The sequence below is a fragment of the Bos grunniens genome, chromosome 12 (genome assembly GCF_055505025.1).
Source record: "Bos grunniens cultivar Pamir isolate PY7600 chromosome 12, Bosgru_T2T1.0, whole genome shotgun sequence".
Classification (NCBI taxonomy): domain Eukaryota; kingdom Metazoa; phylum Chordata; class Mammalia; order Artiodactyla; family Bovidae; genus Bos; species Bos grunniens.
In genome coordinates, this window is record NC_141176.1 from 17,335,143 (window position 1) to 17,355,476 (window position 20,334).

General features: G+C 39.6%; 1 long non-coding RNA gene across 13 annotated transcripts in view; it reads left to right on the forward strand.

Annotated features, from left to right (window-relative positions):
* LOC147361435 (uncharacterized) overlaps window positions 1–20,334 on the forward strand; it is a 421,857-nt gene that overhangs the window by 229,106 nt on the left and 172,417 nt on the right. For 7 of the 13 annotated variants that reach the window (XR_015137896.1, XR_015137899.1, XR_015137903.1 and 4 more), the window contains exon 3: window positions 12,222–12,334. This is a non-coding gene — a long non-coding RNA (uncharacterized LOC147361435). Of the gene's footprint in view, window positions 1–12,221; window positions 12,335–12,833; window positions 12,911–14,509; window positions 15,101–20,334 lie in introns of those variants that run through there. The other 6 variants (XR_015137906.1, XR_015137900.1, XR_015137895.1 and 3 more) reach the window with 2 other exon arrangements.

Consider the following 20,334-nt stretch of genomic DNA (forward strand, 5'->3'; position numbering starts at 1 on the left):
CGCATCTTTTTTTATTCAATCCTTTAACTCCTACCGTTCTTGCTTCTTTTTATATTTAGAAATTTTTTCAGTTACTAGGTACTTCCACATTTCAAAATCCTTGAAGTTTGTATTCTGCATAATCTATCAGTAAGTCTCATAGAAGTTGATTTCTCCCAACTTTGAGACCATCTCTTTGGTTTCCACTTGCCTCGCTGCATATCCTTTCTGTCTCGTTTCCTTATCTCCTCCTATCTTTATTGGGCTTTTATACAACTCAATACAGAGATGCCTTCTTCCTCTACTCTCTCCCTAGATAATGTCATTCATTATCAAGGCTTTAGCTGCCATTTGTATTTTGACAGATATTAAAGTATATTCATTGAAGGCATCTCCTTGATGCTCATTATGTTCACATAGATATTTCGTATTCATTTTAATTTCATATTTCACCTTTGCTTAAATATTTCATAAACACCTTTCCTTTCCCGCAGTTCCTCTTTCAGTCTAGTAAATAATCCACCCAGTTGATCAAACTAGAATCTTGGGAAATACCTCAAGCCATAATTATGTAATTGGAGTCTCTGCTAAGGGTTTATTTTATATACTTTTAATTAAAATTATGTTTAGAACAATTTCCAAGCATTGAATTACAACTTCACATTAAATATAGAATAAAAGGACAAAATCATACTCTTTAATGACCTTTGCCATTGACAACTTTGTGCCTCCTCTCTCTTTCCTCTGCCTCTCTTTGGTCCAGATCTGCATCTAGGAAAATAAATTAATACTGCATCTTTACAGAACCTTTTGGTAGAAGTAACCAGTTCACAGGCTGCGCTGTGGGCTCACCTGCACTGCCTTTTGAAAAATATATCACTAATCAAAAGTGTTATACTCTTCTGTTAGGTTTGAGAACAGTAAGATTTCCCTTTTTTATGTTTTTCAGTGATAAAGCACTTTAAGAAATGAACCTGTGCCAAATAAGTGGTATGGTAGGCAAGTCCAAAGTTGAACCGTTGTTTTTTTCATGCTATTTGCACAAAATCTGTTCATTACCCCACGGGGATGAGTCACATATTATTCATTGTGGATAATGAAATTCATCTCAGGCGTTTATCAGTGTTGTTGCCTGTCCTGAGCACCTGTCCTGTTTGATGCTAGATGAAATGTTGCCTCTGAATTATTTTGAAGACCTTGGCTATCTACTTATAGCAGGAAAACTGGAGCATTTCAGCTGTGTGAGACCTTGGCAAATATTTGACATAATACCTGAGACTTCAATTTTGGCATGGTATTATTTTTTAGTTATTTAGAGCTATGGGGTTGCACAGAGTCGGACATGACTGAAGCGACTTAGCAGCAGCAGCAGAGCTTAAAATAATAAATATTACCTGTGGTGATAATTTTGGTTTTTAAATTCTCTTTAAATAGTAATGAAGAAACCTGTATAACCTTTTCTCTAATGTTTTATGTCAAATTTTTATTAATGTTTCAGTGCTTATGTCTTGCATACAAAGTATACATGCTTTTCTTCTTCTTCTATTCAATAGTTGAAGAACTTTTGATTATAAAAATGTTAAAAACCAAAATTATTACCATAAGCAATGTGTGACTCTTCAGTTTTTAATCAATTGAAATCTAGAATCAAATTCTAGAATTGTAGCAAGCATTTCAGCTTGGTAATCATTTATTGAGCACTTCCTATGTAGCTGGCACAGACACAAATAACTCGACAAGGTCAGCATTAATGGCATGAAGGATGCAGTCCACCTGCTGGCTTGCTTGGCAGGCATTGCTAATTTTTAACTATAATCTTTCAAAATGAATTCAGAGGCTGTCTTCTTTGCAGTCAGTTTCAATATAGGTCACTTTCATGCCGGGCACATCATATTTACAGTTTCAGTTTTAGCAGGGTCAAGATTTGTGAAGGATCTGAGATTTTTCTCCTACTTGCAAGCCAGTAGATGATCTTGTTACCTTTTCATGGAAGCTAGAAAGAGACATGAAACTCCCAGGTCAGAGACAAAGAACTTTATTACTGAAGGTATAGCATGCAGCATGAGCATCAGTATTTTCTTTTTTTTTTTTGTATAATCAGTATGTTTTATGCTCATTTCCTCAGACCCAATCCTCATAAGAAAAAAGGGCAGATGATACCTGCACAGTAGTTGTGTTAGAACTCTAAGCCTAGGGAATACATGGGAAATAAGCCTGTTTGCCCTTTGTGTCAGGGGGAGAAATTATTTCTGTTTTTCAGGCCTGTTGCTACACAAAGATCTTTGAAAAGATAGACTTTAACAAAGGGTAGTCTGTGCCTTTACTTATAAGACATGTAGAAACACAGAAGACCCAAGGAAAATTGTCTCCCAACAAACAGAATGTTTTGTCTCTCAAAGTATAAATGATAAACTCAGGATCTCATCCTCTTCAAGCTATTCTGTATCACATGTTCTTCTCCAGAAGACAGAAAGATGATTAAAATTGTACTTTAACAGTTGAATCAAGGTACTCTGTGTACAAACAGGGAGCAATCTAAGCAACCAATTTAAGACGGAGCAATGGAAGTTAATAATCTTTAGTTTTCATTTGGCACATAAGGACTGTACCTGAATTGGGGGCATGTATCTTTTTAGTACTAAAATTAATGAGCATAAAGGCCATTTGAAGTTTTGATGATTCTTCTTTTTGACCGGTCCTGCTATGAAATGCAGATCTCAGTCTTGCTCTCTTGAAAAATTTGTCAAATCAGTATCTTTTTTGTTATTTTATTACAGACGTTTCCCAATATATACAAAAATACGGAAAAGAGTATAATGAACCATATGTATACATCATTCAATTTAATCAGTTTGTCAACTCATGGCCAATCTTGTTCTCTTTCTCTGTCTCCCTTTATTATTTTAAAGAGATCTCAGACATCACATCATTTTATTTGGTTTATTTCTTAAAAAGAGCTATTTTTGCTGTTTTCCTCTTTTTGCCCATTGCATTGTGATGTTGATTCTGACATCTTTGCGTATTTGCAAACCTGTCTGCACAATTGTTTATTTGAATCTTGTTTGGGGGCTAGATATATAGGTATGTTATACTGTATTTTTGCCATATTTTTATTCTTTAACTGCACTCTCTTTACTCATGAGGATGGGAGTCCCAATATGATCAAATTTGGACACTGAAGGAAGAGGATCTAAAGCTTGAATTTTTCCTTTTGATAAAGACAAATCCTAGTTTTGGATAATTTCTTTATAACCCAGCAAAGATGTTGGTATGCCTTTCTCTCATGAGATATACGGCCATGAAATTCCTTTAGATCTGCTAGGATGACTGGTACTTCTGAAAATTCCAGTGCTGCTGCTGCTGCTGCTAAGTCGCTTCAGTGGTGTCCGACTCTGTGCGACTCCATAGACCGCAGCCCACCAGGCTCCGCCATCCTTGCGATTCTCCAGGCAAGAACACTGGAGTGGGTTGCCATTTCTTCTCCAATGCGTGAAAGTGAAAGTGAAGTCGCTCAGTAAGTGTCCGACTCTTGGTGAACCCATGGACTGCAGCCCACCAGGCTCCTCTGTCTCTGAGGTTTTCCAGGCAAGAGTACTGGAGTGGGTTGCCATTGCCTTCTCCGGAAAATTCCAATAACCTTCCTTAATTAATCAGTTCATCCAAGCCACGGATCAGTCTTTATGTTTCCGTCTGAGCCTTTTCCTGTTTATCTACAGCTTTAGGAATGAGTTGCCAGAAGATGAAAGTAGAGCTCAGACTTAAAAATAGAGCCGGCCCCATATTCTATAGAGACTTAGGTCTGTATGTTGTGATAAAAAGAGATACTAGTAGAACTTCTGACTTGGTACAATTCTTTATGATAATCTCTCAGAAGTACAAAGCAAGGCTTCCTTTCAACTTTAGAGCAGTCTCCTGGGAGACGGTGACTTGTCTGTAAAAATTTAACTGCTAATTCTTGCAGTGAAGACCAGACATAGAGAACAGACTTACAGACGTGGGGCAGTGGGGCAGTGGGGCAGTGGGGAGGAAGGAAAGTGTGGGATGTATGGAGAGAGTAACATGCAAACATACATTATTACCATATGTAAAATAGATAGCTGATGGGAATTTGCTTTATGACTCAGGGAATTCAAACTGGGGCTCTGTAACAACCTAGAGGGGTGGGATGGGGAGGGAGGTGGGAGGGAGGTTCAGGAGGGAGGGGACATAGGTCTGCCTATGGCTGATTCATGTTGATGTTTGGCAGAAACCAACACAATACTGTAAAGTAATTAGCTTTCAATTAAAAAAATTTTTTTAAAAAAGAATGAAAGTGGGGACATCAGAGATAGTTAAATGATAATAAAGGAATATCATAAAAAAAATGTAGGTGCCACTTTTTTACATAGAATTATTTTAAATTTGTGGCTCAAACGTTATCCTATAACCCCCATAATACATAAGCCAACTTTATGGTGATTACAGTGGGACAGGAGATGGTGATGCAAAAAGGAAGCAATCTTCCCTTAAGGATGAGGTAGTTGATTGTATCCATGGTGATAAACTTAATAAATCTACTGTATAGAAAAAAAAAATTCTCACAGATTGGAGTCGCTAAATAAGAGGAAAGAACCAAGGAAGCTGGAAAGGTGAAAAATGGAGTGTTTGGCAAGGGATTGGGAGTTCAGGACTCGGGTCTGGAGTGGTGAGAGTTTAATGGCATCTGCCTTAAGGAATCAGATAAATTTTAGGGATAGAAGAAAATCATTGCCACTGCACCCTTGTACAAAGGCACTGGCATGTAGCCATCAGAGGACTGAAAACAATGTGAAATAACATTGGTGACCTTGCTTTGTTCAGTCTTCATTTATTCCTATTGCTGTTTGGTTGGGTTTTTAAAGCAGTTCTTTTTGGAGAGTACAAATTTTTTCTTGTGAAGCACACCAGCAACTTTTACAGTATATCTAGTCAATAAGGAAATTTTTTTCCTTTGGTTTTCAACACATTTTCACATGTACTACTGTAGAACTTTTAGGAAGAAAATCCAAGATTATTTCATATATACAGTACAGTGACACTTATAGATAACTTAATTTCCTCTTTTTGGTATCAATGTAGGTAAGAATTTTAAGAAAATGACTCTATGTTCATGCTGATGTCTTTGATAACATGTGATCTGTGGCAAACTTGTTGTGAATCTATCATGTGTTATATTTAATTTTTTTTCTTAGTTCTCTGCCACACAAAATATTCTATAAACATTTTTCATTAAAAAATCAACAATTACCAGTTAATAATTTTGCATGTGACAATTTTATCTTTTATTCCTCTTCACAGGAAAACACAACACGATCTTTAAATAGAATATTAAAAGATCCCTTTTCAGAGAGCACCAGCCGTGTTTCTCCAATAGCTTCTAATAATACTAAGAAGGGGAGAACAGTGCACTGAATCACAGTCTCGCAGTGTTATACAATCGCTTAAGGTCAGTTACATAAGGAAATAGACAAATAAGGCAAAAGCAAACTCCTGCATTTGTGAAAGAAAAAAAGAAAAAAACAACCAAGGTACATAGAATGGAAATGGCAATCGGTTCAGAGTTGGCTGCATTCAGGATCTTATTCATCACTCATCAGCTTTTCAGGTTGCTTGTTGCAGTAAGGTTTTTTAGGTTATTTATACCCTTACAATTGCAGAGGGAATGTGAGGAGAAATTTCCAGTAATTAAATACAATCTTATTGATTTCTTAAGACCTTTTTCTTCAGGCACTTACTAGGTCTCAAGATCTTGAGATAACTGACTTCCAAGGACTGGGAGCAGAAAGCCCAGATGTGAAAGGATCAGCTTTATAATATCCTCTCCCCCAACATTGCATAAGGAGGGAACTGGTGGGGCAGGGTACTTGAAGTTAGAAAGTATGGGCTGGGGCCCTAGCCTGCTGATTCATCCTGTGATTTTTGACAAATCACGTGTGTTCTCTCAACCTCAGTTTCTCCTCCTTTACAACATGTGAACAGTATCACATGCTCAAATCAAAGGGTTGTGGAGAAGGTAAAATGAGATAACCCATGTGAAAATGCTTTATAACCTCTAGAGTGCATACAGATAGGATATTTTTGTTCTAAAATTTGTAGTTTTGTTCTAATGAGGCATGCAAGTAAAGGCTTCCTTGGAGAAAGACAGTTGGGGTGGTCATGGATTTTAACTTAATCTTTTTTAAGTCCTACCCTTGAATGTGATCTTCTCACTTGCTAAAGGGATTAAGGGATGCACTTACAGGGATGTATTTTTTTCAGCAACTTGTATACAGTTTTCAAAAGATCTTGGCAATTTACTCTCTGTTCCAGCTCTTCAACAACCTGAAAGAAAAAAAACCTATGACCCTTTGTCCTCTAAGCCAAACATAGGCTATGCCACAGACCTCCGGTTGGCCCTCCATATGTATGGGTTCTGCATCTATGGGCTCAACTCACTGTGGATCCAAACTAATTTTTAAATATCACAGGAAGTTCCAAAAAGCAAAACTTGAGTTTGCCACACAAGGCGATGGCACCCCACTCCAGAACTCTTGCCTGGAAAATCCCATGGATGGAGGAGCCTGGTGGGCTGCAGTCCGTGGGGTCACTAAGAGTCGGACACGACTGAGTGACCTCACTTTCACTTTTCACATGCACTGGAGAAGGAAATGGCAACCCACTCCAGTGTTCTTGCCTGGAGAATCCCAGGGACGGGGGAGCCTGGTGGGCTGCCGTCTATGGGGTCGCACAGAGTCGGACACGACTGAAGTGACTTAGCAGTAGCAGCAGCAACTATTTACATAGCGTTTGTGTTATATTTACAACTATTTATATAGCTTTTTCATTGTATTAGGGATTGTGAGTAATCTAGAAATGATTTCAAGTAAACAGGATATATGTAGGTTATATGTAAATATTATGCCTTAAATTTTTTTTTTTTTTGATGTGGACCATTCTTTAAAAAATCTTTAATGAATTTGTTGTAACATTGCTTCTGTTGTTTATGTTCTGGTTTTTTGGCTTGAGGCATTTGGTATCTTAGCTCCATGACCAAGGATCTAACACACATCCCTTGTATTAGAGGGTAAAGTCTTAACCCTGGACTGCAGAGGAAATCCCAGTACTTTGCCTTTTTCTATAAGGGATTTAAGCATCTCTGGATTTCAGTATCTGCAGGGTGTCCTGGAATCACCCCCACCCTTTCCCCCACCTCCAGTGGAACATCTGTACTCCTGTTTCATCAAATTATCAAAAATACACAATCCAATTGTGCACACAATCCAGTAGCATCTGGGGAAACACACAAGGGCTATTTGGGGTCATACTTAATCTTGTTCTGGTTGTGTTAAAGTCATGCATCTTGTTTAGAATTCAAGAGAATATTGGGGGCAGTGGAGAAACCAAGAGATTCAGAGATTCCTATAATTCTTTATTAATCTTTCTTTTACCCAGAGATGTGTGAATCCAAGACAGCCTGAAAAGCAAGGGCACTCTATAAGGCATCGTGATCTATTTCCATCTTCAGAGAGGTGAGAGGGAAGCTTTAAGAGGTAAAATGGCATATTTCTTCATTGGACAGATTAGTGATGACTTGACCTCTTACCCATTGTTTCCCCATCTATCTCCCATGAAGTGATGGGATCGGATGACATGATCTTTGTTTTCTGAATGTTGAATTTTAAGCCAACTTTTTCACTCTTTTCTTTCACTTTCATCAACAGGCTCTTTAGTTCCTCTTCACTTTCTGCCATAAGGGTGTTATCATCTGCCTACCTGAGGTTATTGATATTTCTTCTGGCAATCTTGATTCCAGCTTGTGCTTCATCCAGCCCAGCATTTCTCATGATGTACTCTGCATAGAAGTTAAATAAGCAGGGTGACAATATAGCCTTGATGTACTCTTTTCCCAATTTGGAACCAGCCTGTTGTTCCATGTCCAGTTCTAACCGTTGCTTCTTGACCTTCATACAGATTTCTCAGAAGGCAGGTCAGGTGGTCTGGTATTCCCATCACTTGAAGATTTTCCACAGTTTGTTGTGATCCACACAGTCAAAAGCTTTGGCATAGTCAATGAAGCAGAAATAGATGTTTTTCTGGAACTCTCTTGCTTTTTTGATGATCCAGTGGATGTTGGCAATTTGATCTCTGGTTCCTCTGCCTTTTCGAAATCCAGCTTGAACGTCTAGAATTTCATGGTTCACATACTGCTGATGCCTGGCTTGGAGAATTTTGAGCATTACTTTGCCAGCATGTGAGATGAGTGCAATTGTGCAGTAGTTTGAGCATTCTTTGGCAATGCCTTTCTTTGGGATTGGAATGAAAACAGACATTTTCAGGTCCTGTGGCCACTGCTGAGTTTTCCAAATTTGCTGGCATATTGAGTGCAACACTTTCACAGCATCATCTTTTAGGATTTGAAATAGCTCAACTGGATTTCCATCACCTCCTCTAGCTTTGTTCATAGTGATGCTTCCTAAGGCCCACTTGACTTCTCATTCCAGGATGTCTGGCTCTAGGAGAGTGATCACACCATCGTGGTTATCTGGGTCATGAAGATCTTTTTTGTACAGTTCTGTGTATTCTTGCCACCTCTTCTTAATATCTTCTACTTCTGTTAGGTCCATACCATTTCTGTCCTTTATCGAGCCCATCTTTGCATGAAATGTTCCCTTGGTATCTCGAATTTTCTTGAAGAGATCTCTAGTCTTTCCCATTCTGTTGTTTTCCTCTATTTCTTTGCATTGATCACCAAGGAAGGATTTCTTAACTCTCCTTGCTATTCTTTGGAACTCTGCATTCAAATGGGTATATCTTTCCTTTTCTCCTCTGCCTTTTGCATCTCTTCTTTTCTTAGCTATTTTCCAGTAGTCATGTATGGATGTGAGAGTTGAACTATAAAGAAAGCTGAGTGCTAAAGAATTAATGCTTTTGAACTGTGGTGTTGGAGAAGACTCTTGTGAGTCCCTTGGACTGCAAGGAGATCCAACCAGTTCATCCTAAAGGAAATCAGTCTGGAATATTCATTGGAAGGCCTGATGCTGAAGCTGAATCTCCAATACTTTGGCTGCCTGATGCGAAGAGCTGACTCATTGGAAAAGACCCTGATGCTGGGAAAGATTGAAGGCAGAAGGAGAAGGGGACAACAAAGGATGAGATGGTTGGATGGCATCACCAACTCGATGGACATGAATTTGAGTGAGCTCTGAGAGTTGGTGATGGACAGGGAAGCCTGGCATGCTGCAGTCCATGGGGTCACAAAGAGTCAGACACGACTGAGTGACTAAACTGACTAACTGACCTCTTATCTAAAGTTGTATCTGGCAAATCTGAAATTAAGAGATGCTATAATTCGAGGCATGATACAAACAAGATCCTCCATTTAGTAATGAGCAGCTAAGGATTCATGTAGGAAGCATTTGGCCTGAATTATATCAATAATGACAACAGTCCTCTGACTTTGCATGTATAAACTGACACTGCGTAAGTCTAATCTAGACATCAGAACCATGTTGCCAAGCATTCAGGTACTGGACCAACATCCCATTAAGTCTTTGAAGGTTCACAGGATGGAGCCACTCTTGACTTGGTTTATTTTCATCCTTAACTCCCTGTGAAAAACAATACTGGAAAGAGCAAATAAATGGAAGGCTGGCTTTTGATCTCAGTCTGTATTCTAATTCTAGTTGCAAATTTGCATCATTGGTTTCACATTACTGAGTTAAATGGTTTTCTCCTTTTGTCAGGTCGAAATATTAATACTGGCATTTCCTGGCATGGCACATAATTAATTTAATGAACACAAATTAATACAGGCACAGGGACAGCACCACCACATCTCTGCTTCCACCAAAAGCTGCGTTTCCCAATGAATAAATCATGATTAGCCCATCACTAAATGGATGTGTTCCATCTAGTACAGATTTCAGCAAATGTAAAGGCCACAGCACATCCAACTACACATACATGTATTAGGAAAGTGTCACTGTCTTTGGGGACAGGGGTGAGAACCAGCCGTCAGCTTTGTCATCATCTCTGGCTTCTGCTGGGACAGCTGAATGGACATGTTTAGCATCCTGGCCTGGGGGCATCGGTGAGGAAAAGCAAAAGAGGCAGGGCTTTGGGGACAAGAATGGTTTGGGTTTGAATCTTGACTTTCTTATTTACTATACCTGATACAACTCCACTGGGCCTCCTTTTACTCTGTGAAATAGAAATACAATACTTCCATGAGATGAAAGTGAGTCTGAAAGGTAAAGTGCCTAGAAACATGTATGACCCAGAAATGACACTCAGTATGTTGCAGGAAGGGGGATGCCTTCCAGGGTCCGAAAAGGGATTCTTGTCTAACACTTGGAAATGAATGGTCTGAGGAGGCACACATGCTGACAAGTCAGAGACTTTGTTGGAAAAGGGTGCCTGGGCAGAGAGCAGGAGGGTAAAGGAACCCAGGAGGACCACTCTGCCAGGTGGCTCACAGTCTCAGATTTTTATTGTGATGGGATTAGTTTCTGGGTTGTCTCTGGCCAATCATTCTGATGCAGGGTCATTTCTGGTGACACATGCCTCACTCAACCAAGATGGATTCCAGCAAGGAGGATTCTGGGAGGTGGAAAGACATATGGCATCTCCTTTTGACCTTTCCTGAACTCTTCTGGTTGGTGGTGGCTTGTTAGTTCTGTGTTCTTTACCAGGACCTCCTGGTACAACAATTCGCACAAATGGCTACCGTGGTGCCTGGCCAGTGTGGGCAGTTTCGGTCAGTGTGTTTCCCCTAATGACTGTACATGGCTTCCCTTCTCTTTGAACATGTCACTACAGGAAGAGGAATGGGAGTGCTTGAGGTGGCTGAAGGTTAGTCTATCCACTGAGGTATCATAGAGTCCTCTGTGTCACAGGAGAGTGGACCCTGGGATCTGAGTTTGAGCCATCCCTGTGGGTCCACTCCAGTCCTCTTCCTCCATTCTTCACTCCAACTGGAAACTCACTATCAGGTAACATCAGGGCCTGTGATATCAGGAACCCAGGAGCCCCTATAAATGCAGGTGCATTGTTCACCATCCTTTGTCAGCCAAGAAAAAATTCTTCATTAGTTCTTTTCAAAAAGGCTTGGCCTGAAAGAGAACTTGGGGAATTTTCAGGAAGGGGAGATTGATATTTGAGTTTGGCACCATCTTGCTTCTCTTCATGATTCCCCTTCCAGCACAACTTGTGGTATTTTTTGGCATCGTAAAGTCACCCCACTGCTGCAAACTAACTTTAAATGCTTCAAAAGCTACCCGCTTTCCTCCTCATGTCCCCCAAACACCTTCAATGTATTCTGATCTCAGGTAGATTTTAATAGGAAAGCAAACTGATTATACTAAGTCACGATTTGACTCAGCCAATGTTTATTGTTGTTTGTTCTTGGGACTGTGCTCAGTCCTAGGGATAGAACAATGAACAAAATATGGCCCCTGCCTTCAAGGAGCGCACAATCTAGGGATCAGAGCCCCATGTGGAAAGAACCAACATAATCGCAGGAGCTATTAATAAGTACCACTGTAAAGAAGGTGGGGGCTTCCCTGGTAGCTCAGATGGTAAAAGTGTCTGCCTACAATGTGGGAGACCTGGGTTCGATCCCTGGGTCGGGAAGATCCCGTGGAGAAGGCAATGGCAACCCACTCCAGTACTCTTGCCTGGAAAATCCCATGGATCAAGGAGCCTGGTAGGCTACAGTCCACGGGGTTGCAAAGAGTTGGACACAACTGAGTGACTTCACTTGATTTCATAAAGAAGGTAGATGTCAGAGACCACACCAAGAGCCTTCCAGTGTGTTACCTTATTTAATCCTCACAGTGTCCATGAGAGAGAGGTTTAACACCTCCACATTTATGGATCAAGAAATACCCAGACAAAGATTTTGAGTAAAATAACGTATCTTAATGGCACAGCAGAGAAAGGAGTGACTTGCTCTGCCTGGGAAGTAGGAAAATTTTCACAGAAAAAGTGGCATTTCACATTAACTGAGGATTAGAATGAGACATCTGGCTGTGACTGAGACATTCAATGAAGAAGTGTTCAGCACTGAAAGATGTTAAGTGGGTTGCCTCCCTCCTTAAAAAAAAAAAAGAAAATTTCTCAGAAATGCCCAAACAGAAAATGAGACTGACTATGTGGGGAGAGGTCTTCAAATCAAGTAACCCTGACTCAACTGCCCTTGAGATTTACTGCTACTAGAATATTTGTATTCTTATCTTTACTACCAGCTATGGCCAGAGAGTGGACATGGACCATTGCACAGGGAATCAACGTGCAAAACTATACCGGATGTTTTTGGAGGATGAATATAAAGCAGGAAGTCGAAGAGCTGAAGAGCATGGTAAGTGACCAAGTATTGATTTTCCAGTCCTACTATAGATTCTTTGTTATCTGCCGGGCCTCCCTGGTCTTGACCAGTGCCCCTGTCTTCCAGTTTCTGAGGGAAAGGAGGAATGTAATCGCAATAAGCAACAATTAGCAAACATAAATTGTCTAGTTACATAGACCACACTCCCTCTAATGTCTTCTAGTACTTTTCTACTAGTTTATCCCATCTCTTCAAAACCTCTGGCCTGTCGTTTCAGGGGAGTTGAATGGAATCTCTCTCTTATGGTGATAGTTTTGAATAGTCTTCCTTGCCTGTTTAACCCTGTCTAGTGCAAATTTGCTTTGACAACATGCACACATGAGGCAACCTGAAATTCCAGGTGAAACAACCATCATGTAAACTTTACAAGCAATGCAGACTCCATTTGGGAAATTAAACACAGTGTGATTGGGCTCCTGGTGGAGTGTAAGAATGAGATTCCTTTATACAGGTTTGTTTTTTTTTTTTTTAGGGTAGCATTGAAACTGTGAGCTTTGGAGCCATGAAGGAATGTTATTTACTTCAGAAATCACCCTGTTAGCTTCTGAGGTAAACAATATTTACTCAGTCATTAGACCGAAAATGCAATTGATGCCTTTTAATTCTGTAATCACCTATAAACAAAGCAAAGAATACTTAACTGTGGTTACAGAATAATGTTTTCAACCTTGATAATGTGAAGTGTGGAGGTGGAAAAGGGAAGGAGGCAAGTAAGGATGAAGGTGGAAGTATAAATATGCTGCTGCTGCTACTGCTGCTAAGTCGCTTCAGTCGTGTCCGACTTTGTGCGACCCCATGGACTGCAGCCTACCAGGCTTCTCCGTCCATGGGATTCTCTAGGCAAGAACACTGGAATGGGTTGCCATTTCCTTCTCCAAGTATGAATATAGCTGATGGGAAAAACAAAAGTAAACACATTTTCAGTTCAGTTCAGTTGCTCAGTCATGTCCAACTCTTTGCAACCCCATGGATGCACGCCAGGCCTCCCTGTCCATCAAAAACTAAAAAAAAAAATCTAATAATATTGGATTATATTGGGGAATGGGAAGAGGATATAAATTTTAAGCATACTAAATACAGTTATAGAGTAACTGATAATTTTTAAAGTTAATAAAGTGAAAAGTGAAGTCACTCAGTCGTGTCCGACTCTTTGCAACCCCATGGACTGTAACCCATCAGGCTCCTCCATCCATGGAATTTTCCAGGCAAGAGTACTGGAGTGGATTGCCATTTTCTTCTCCAGGGGATCTTCCTGACCCAGGGATTGAACCCGAGTCTCCTGCATTGCAGGCAGATGCTTTACTGTCTGAGCCACCAGGGAAAGCTAATATATAACTTTGGTCTTTAAAATGTAAGTATGGTATTTGAAAACAAAGAGAAGAACTAAAATCAGAAATTAAAAAAAAAAAAAATTAAAAAAAAAATCAGAAATTAGATTATTGCCTCTGAAAAGGATTTTAGAGGTGAAGATTTTAGTGTGATGAAAGAGCTTTGTTTTATTATGAACATTTTTGTGCTATTTAAAATTTTTAACCATGCCATTTATTATTTTGATAAAATACTACATTTGTGTATTCATTCTTCAGATTTTCTCTTTGTCTATCTTATGCTGGTACTTTTCTGTCATGAAACTCTTGCCCCAAGGCAGCCTCTGAATCTCCGTGGTCCTGTTCCCCTTTGAATCGTCCTCAGAGTCCTTAGATCTTTCTCCTATTCTTGATGAAGTTAGTTCTTTCTTTTCCCCACAAGTGCCTCCCATTCAGCAAACAAAGAACCCATCTGGTACCAGAATCCACCCTTCCTGGAGGGCAGCAGGGAATTATCAATAACAAAGGCAACAAAAGATGCCAGAACTAAAATTTCTTGTCACAATTTTTTCTTTTTAACAATCATAACTTGAAAGCCTCAATTGTCATGATAATTCTTGGAGCATTTGAAGATTGCTAATTGGCTAATCGGCTGCCCTGTTCACCTCAGTTATCTTTTTTCCCTGAAATCCTCTTTTCTTTAAGCTAAATGGTCTCCAGGTTTTCAACTCTTTGTCACAGGCTTCTTTAACCTCTTTGTCATATTCTGGAAACTTCTCGATCCCTATGTTTTCCTTTGGACAAATGTCTGTTGATCTCCTGTTCAATGGTTGGCTTCCAGGATGGAACGGAACACTCTCAATATCACACAGAAATACGTGGGAGAGGATGGCTGAACCCCCTTCTTGGATTCAAGGAATTCTTGGGTGGTTTTCTGACTATAAAATTAAATGCCCATTTTTATGTGGCTAAAGCAGTTACACTGTGCTAATTCCGGTTGTCTGGAGTGGATGCTTGTTGGGGAGTGAGGTTTGTGTGATATCTACCAAATATTACTGGGGGGGCGGGCAATGCATATTTGCTGATATAAGGGATGATACTCCTAAGAGAAGCAATGGGAGGTATAATTTTATAGAATGGTATCACTTTTGAGCCTCCTCCTTGTGTTAGTTTATTGCCTGATAATAATTACATCTTTATTTACTTCCTAAAATCCACTGACCCTAACAAACAGTTGTGAGGGTGTACTCCATTGAAGGGATATCCCTTGGTTGGCAGTGGGTAAGCTGATAGGTGCTAAGGCATCATGGATTTAGAGGGAAAATGGGATTCACTATAAGCTGATACAGGGTGACTGGAGGTTATGCTTGATTGTTGATCTCCAATTAGTGGCTTGGCACTACTTAGGAGGAGGACAGAGAATAAGACGGAATGAAGTTTGTCAAAGGTAGATAGTCTAGGGATTTCCCTGGCTGCCCAGTGGCTAACACTGCATTGTCAGATTACATACTGTAAAGGAAATCATATTTTCTAAAAAAAATGTAACATTAAATTGGTATCATCAACTTTAATCAGAATGTTTCTAGGAATTGTTAATATTTCTGTTAAAAATCTTAGAGTTGTGATCTTAGAATCTTAAAAATTATTGAGCCATTTATGAAAATAACATTAGCTAACACTAGTTAAGCACACGATATGTGCCAGAAACTGCTTTTTTAAATGTATTCATTTTAAAAACAATTTTATTGGAGTATAGTTGATTTAAAATACGGTGTTAGTTTCAGGTGTACAACATAGTGAATCAGTTATACATATAACACATATTCTTTTACAGATTCTTTTAATATAGATTATTACAGAATATTAAGTTGAGTTCTCTGTGCTATACAATAGGTCCTGTTGATTATCTATCAATATTTTATATAAAATAGTGTGTGTGTGTTAATCCCAAGCTTCTAATTTATACCCCCCACCCCCATTTCCCTTTTGGGAAATCAAAATCTGTGAGTCTGTTTCTGCTTTGTAAATAAGTTCATATGTTATTTTAGTTGTGGTCTAGGTGCAGACTGGAGAAGAATTTGAAGACATGAGAGAGAATGAGAGGGAAATAACATTTATTAGAGTGGGAGATACTGTCAGCTCAAGGGAGAACTGATGTTGAACAGGGGTCCTTAGTCCACTTTTATACCCAGGATACAAGGAGTGGGATAGAGGTCTTGTGGATCATTTGTTGATTGGATGAGGCATGTATATGGGTGGGGAAAGAGTAGGGCAGATGCCTTCTCCCTATGGGGTAGGAGGGGAGACAGGTTATACTGTTCCATTAATAGTTACAACATGGGGAAGGGAAGGACAATAAGGGTCTGGTTTTTCCATTCCTGCATTCCAAGACCCTCCTTGGTTTTATCTGCTCTTTCGTCCTTGGGTCACAACAATTAAAAAATTATAATCCACATATGAGTGATATCATATGGTATTTGTCCTTCTCTGACTTACTTCACTTACTATGATTACCTCCAGGTCCATTTATGTTGCTGCAAATGGTATTATTTCATTCTTTTTATCACTGAGTACTATTCCATTGTATTTATGTACCACATCTTCTGTATTCATTCCTCTGTTGATCAACATTTAGGTTGCTTCCATTTTCTTGGCTATTGTAGACAGTGCTGCAATGAACACTGGGGTGCAAGTATCTTTTTAAGCTATGGTTTTCTTTGGATATATGCCCAGGAGTGGGTCTGCTGGATCATATGGTAGTTATATTTTTAGTCTTTCATGGAACCTCCATTCTGTTCTCTGTAGTGGTTATACTGATTTACAATCCAACCATCTGTGCAGGAGGGTGCCAGGAACTGTTTTAAGTCCTCCAGATATATACAGTCATCACCTCCTTAAAATCACTCTACAAGGTAGCACTATGATTATTTTCATTTTACTGATCAGGAATCCACAGTCTAGAGAATCACCACATCTTTTCCAAGTCACACCAAAAGTAAGTAGAACAGGACTTGACTCCATGCCCTATGGTCAGTGCCCAAGTTCTTAGTCATCTGGTTGTACTTTCTTTCAAAGAAAAACTCTGAGGAACTATAGGAAATTGTTAATAAAACATTAAAAGACATTATAAAAGAGATCAAATAGATGATCAGTTGAAATCACAGTCTTTGAAGATGAAGATAGAAAAGAACTCTGAAACCAGATTGGAAATCTGAAGAAAACTCAATACAAGTAGAAAACCTCAATGTTCTGCTCAATATGAAAGATCCTAACATAGAAATGTGGGTCACAGTTAAATCACTGCCATCAATAGGTTGCTTTTTCAGGAGATTGCTGATTATGTTTATAATGGAATGTGTAAGATATATACAAAACTAAAAGGCATTAATAAAAATTATTAGCCAATAAGATCTTCTAGAAGGGTATAAAGTATGTTGGGAACAACAAAATATATTTTTTTTTCTTCATTATTCACAGAAGAATTTTAGTTCTTCTATTATGAATTCTCCCCTCACCCACACGAATACAATAGCAATGCCTGGAAAGCTCATTAAGATAAACAGTAAACTGCAAAAATAAGAAACTAAAAGTACTGGTGGTTTGGGAAAAAAAAGTTGACATGGATTAAGGAGACCCTGGATACGATAAGGTGGACCTGGTCTGCCCACGACTGGAACGCTGGGAAACTCTTTAGTCTCAGGCTAACCAGGATGGTGGTCCTAGCTAGGTCTGCTTTCATGACTTATAAACCTTGCAACAGCAGATGAATCCCTGAGCCTTTCTAATCCCACTCTGCTCATCTGTGAAGTGAGTCATCCCACCACCTAATGGGGTTGTGTGGGCAGACGTGCTGCTGGGTGGAAGCAGGGTGTGCTGTTGGGGGCCAGGCACAGTGAGGGGACCCTAAGTGTGGCGTTCCTGGTGTGTCACTACCCTTGTCCATAACACTTAAAATTCACGTGTAAATGCCGACATGTCACTCTCGTCAGGAGCTACCTACGGTAGAGGCTGACATAGAGTTTGTGATCAGGAAACCACGCTGGATGAACAAATGGGTCAGGGACAAGTTGTCACAGTGTGCACGTCGCTCTCTTCCTCCTCTGTTACCCCTACCCCTCTGCAGCATCTTTCTATATCATTCTCCACCCTCCACCCCTCCCCCCAGATTCTTAGTTTACCAATCCACGCCAAATGGGAGATGGGTGAGAGGTTCCTTGGAGACTAAGATGATAAAAGAAATCCTGGATCTGTGGGTTGGAGGTAGGTGGGGGGCAAGGCATCACTCCCTTTTGTTGTTGTGGTTCTTGACTCAGCAAGTCCTGTCTTGACTCTTTTGCGACCCCATGGACTATAACCCACCGGGTTCCTTGTCCATGGGATTTGCCAGGCAAGAATACTGGAATGGGTTGCCATTTCCTTCTCCAGGGGATCTTTCTGACCCAGGGATGGAACCCACATCTCCTGCATTGGCAGGTGGATTCTTTTCCATTGAGCCACCAGGGAAGTCCCCATCACAGCCTTTACATGGGGTCTATTTCCACTAGTTCTGCTGCTGCTTTTGCGGATGCAATATGCTAAAAGCACATAGATTTTGGAGACTTTTTTTAAGTGGTTGGATGATATTACTTGGTAGAGATGAGGATGTCAATGTAAATATTTACCACTTTACTGCATCTTGTTCCTGATTTTGTAAAACTGAGTATTCCTAGTCAATAAGAAAGAAGGTGGCGGGGGAGGCTGATTGATTTGAGGAAGAAAGAAATGACTTATTTTAAGTGACCAGTAGAGCTAGGATTTGAATAATGCATTTTAAAATTACAGGGTTGAAGCTATGCACTAACACGTAAAGAGAATGATAGCAGTAATTTCACAAATGTCATGTGAGGGAACTGAAGCAATTGGTGGGGCGCAAGCACTCAGTGACCTGAATGCACGGCTTGTATTTGTATTTGCAAACCTGAGGATAATATAAATGTCTCTACTGAGGCAGTGTGACTATGCATTTATTTATCCTTATGGTAGAAATACTCATATTTAAAGTCTTTAAGGCCTATATTAATATGTGAGAATTTTGATCAGAGAAACTGTGCTTAAACACCATGAATATTCGTGCCTACTTCCTAGCTTAACGCTCTCTTTCTTTGGCAGTAGGAGCTTCACTTATGGAAATATCACTATTTGACTTTGTAAATATCTCCTGTCAATAAGAATAGTTTTAAAAGGACTTAACTGTGAAGGAGAGACTTTATATCCTGTGCTGGGAAATTACATTAAGGAAACACAAGCCATTCAGTTTAGATTTTGGAAAACAGATGTCACACACACATATAGAGCAGAGTTAAGCAAAAGAAAGCATTCCTTGTTAGGATCTCAAGGTGTCTCTTGGAACTCAGGGGCATCCAAGCAACCAGATTTCAGGAAAGTCTGCCTCTGAAATCTGCTCAATCGTCTTAGAAAAGGATGCTGTTAGTCGTAAGAGAACAGGTGAGAATGTGGGTATTTCAGTGTGGAGCCACCAAAGTTACTAGGAAAATATTAACTCAGATGAACAAATAAACCGCAAACACAAGATTCCTGGGTTTGAATCCATTCTGATTCTCCCTACAGGAAGCCCATTTGAAGAAAAAAAAAATTTAAAAAATAAATAAAGGAAAATCACATCACTTTGTCATTTCCCCAAATAGATTTTATTTTTTCTCTGAAGAACATTTTGCTGAAAATAAAATTTATTACCTACACATGGTTTCCTGCAGCAAGTTCCATCAATCGTGAAAGTGAAATTATTATTATTATTTAGCATTGTGGCCTATTGTAGTAGCAGTGTGTTCACACATTTTAATGAAAACAACTCACCCTCAGAGTTTCTCATATCTACATGGTTTCCAATAAAGTGAGGGATTATAGTCAAATAGGAATTTCTCATTGTAGAGGGGATATTAAAGTCATGTATGTAAGTTAGAGATGATGGTGACTCACACCAGGGTGGTGGCCGTGGATGGTGAGAAGTGGTGGGATTCCAGATAAATTTGGAGGTAGGGTTAATAGATTAGATGGGTGGTGTGTAGGAAAGTAGTCACCAAGAACAGTTGTGAGATTTTGGACTTAAATACGGGAAGTTTGAGTTTCCTTTCACTGACAGAAGGAAGGCTGTGCTTGCAATAGGTGTTTGGTGGCTCTTAGTGGGAGGAGGTCACAGTTTTAGTTTTAGACATGAAAGTGTGTTAGTTGCTCAGTCATGTCTGACTCTTTGTGATCCCAAGGACTGTAGCCCACCAGGCTTCTCTGTCCACGGCAATCTCCAGGCAAGAATACTGGAGTGGGTGGCCATTTGAAAGTATTAGCAAGTAGTCATACAAAACGTATTCATCTCCCTTTAATGCTCCTAAAAAATGCTACTGGAGAGAAAATCCATTAAAATGTAGGAAAGTCAAATGTGGAGACTTAATACTGACTAATTGAACAACAGCTACTTAGGGGATTAAGTGGATGCCATACTAATAAGGAATCATATATGTGAGGATGGTGCAGCTCTGTAGGATAGGTTTTAATTAGAAATTAAAAAAAAGAAACACTTATGTTCTCAATGCCTGTCTGCTACTTTACATAACATGCATTATTTATGCTATCTATATATTGAAGTGTGCTGAAGAAATCTAGTGAGAGAAG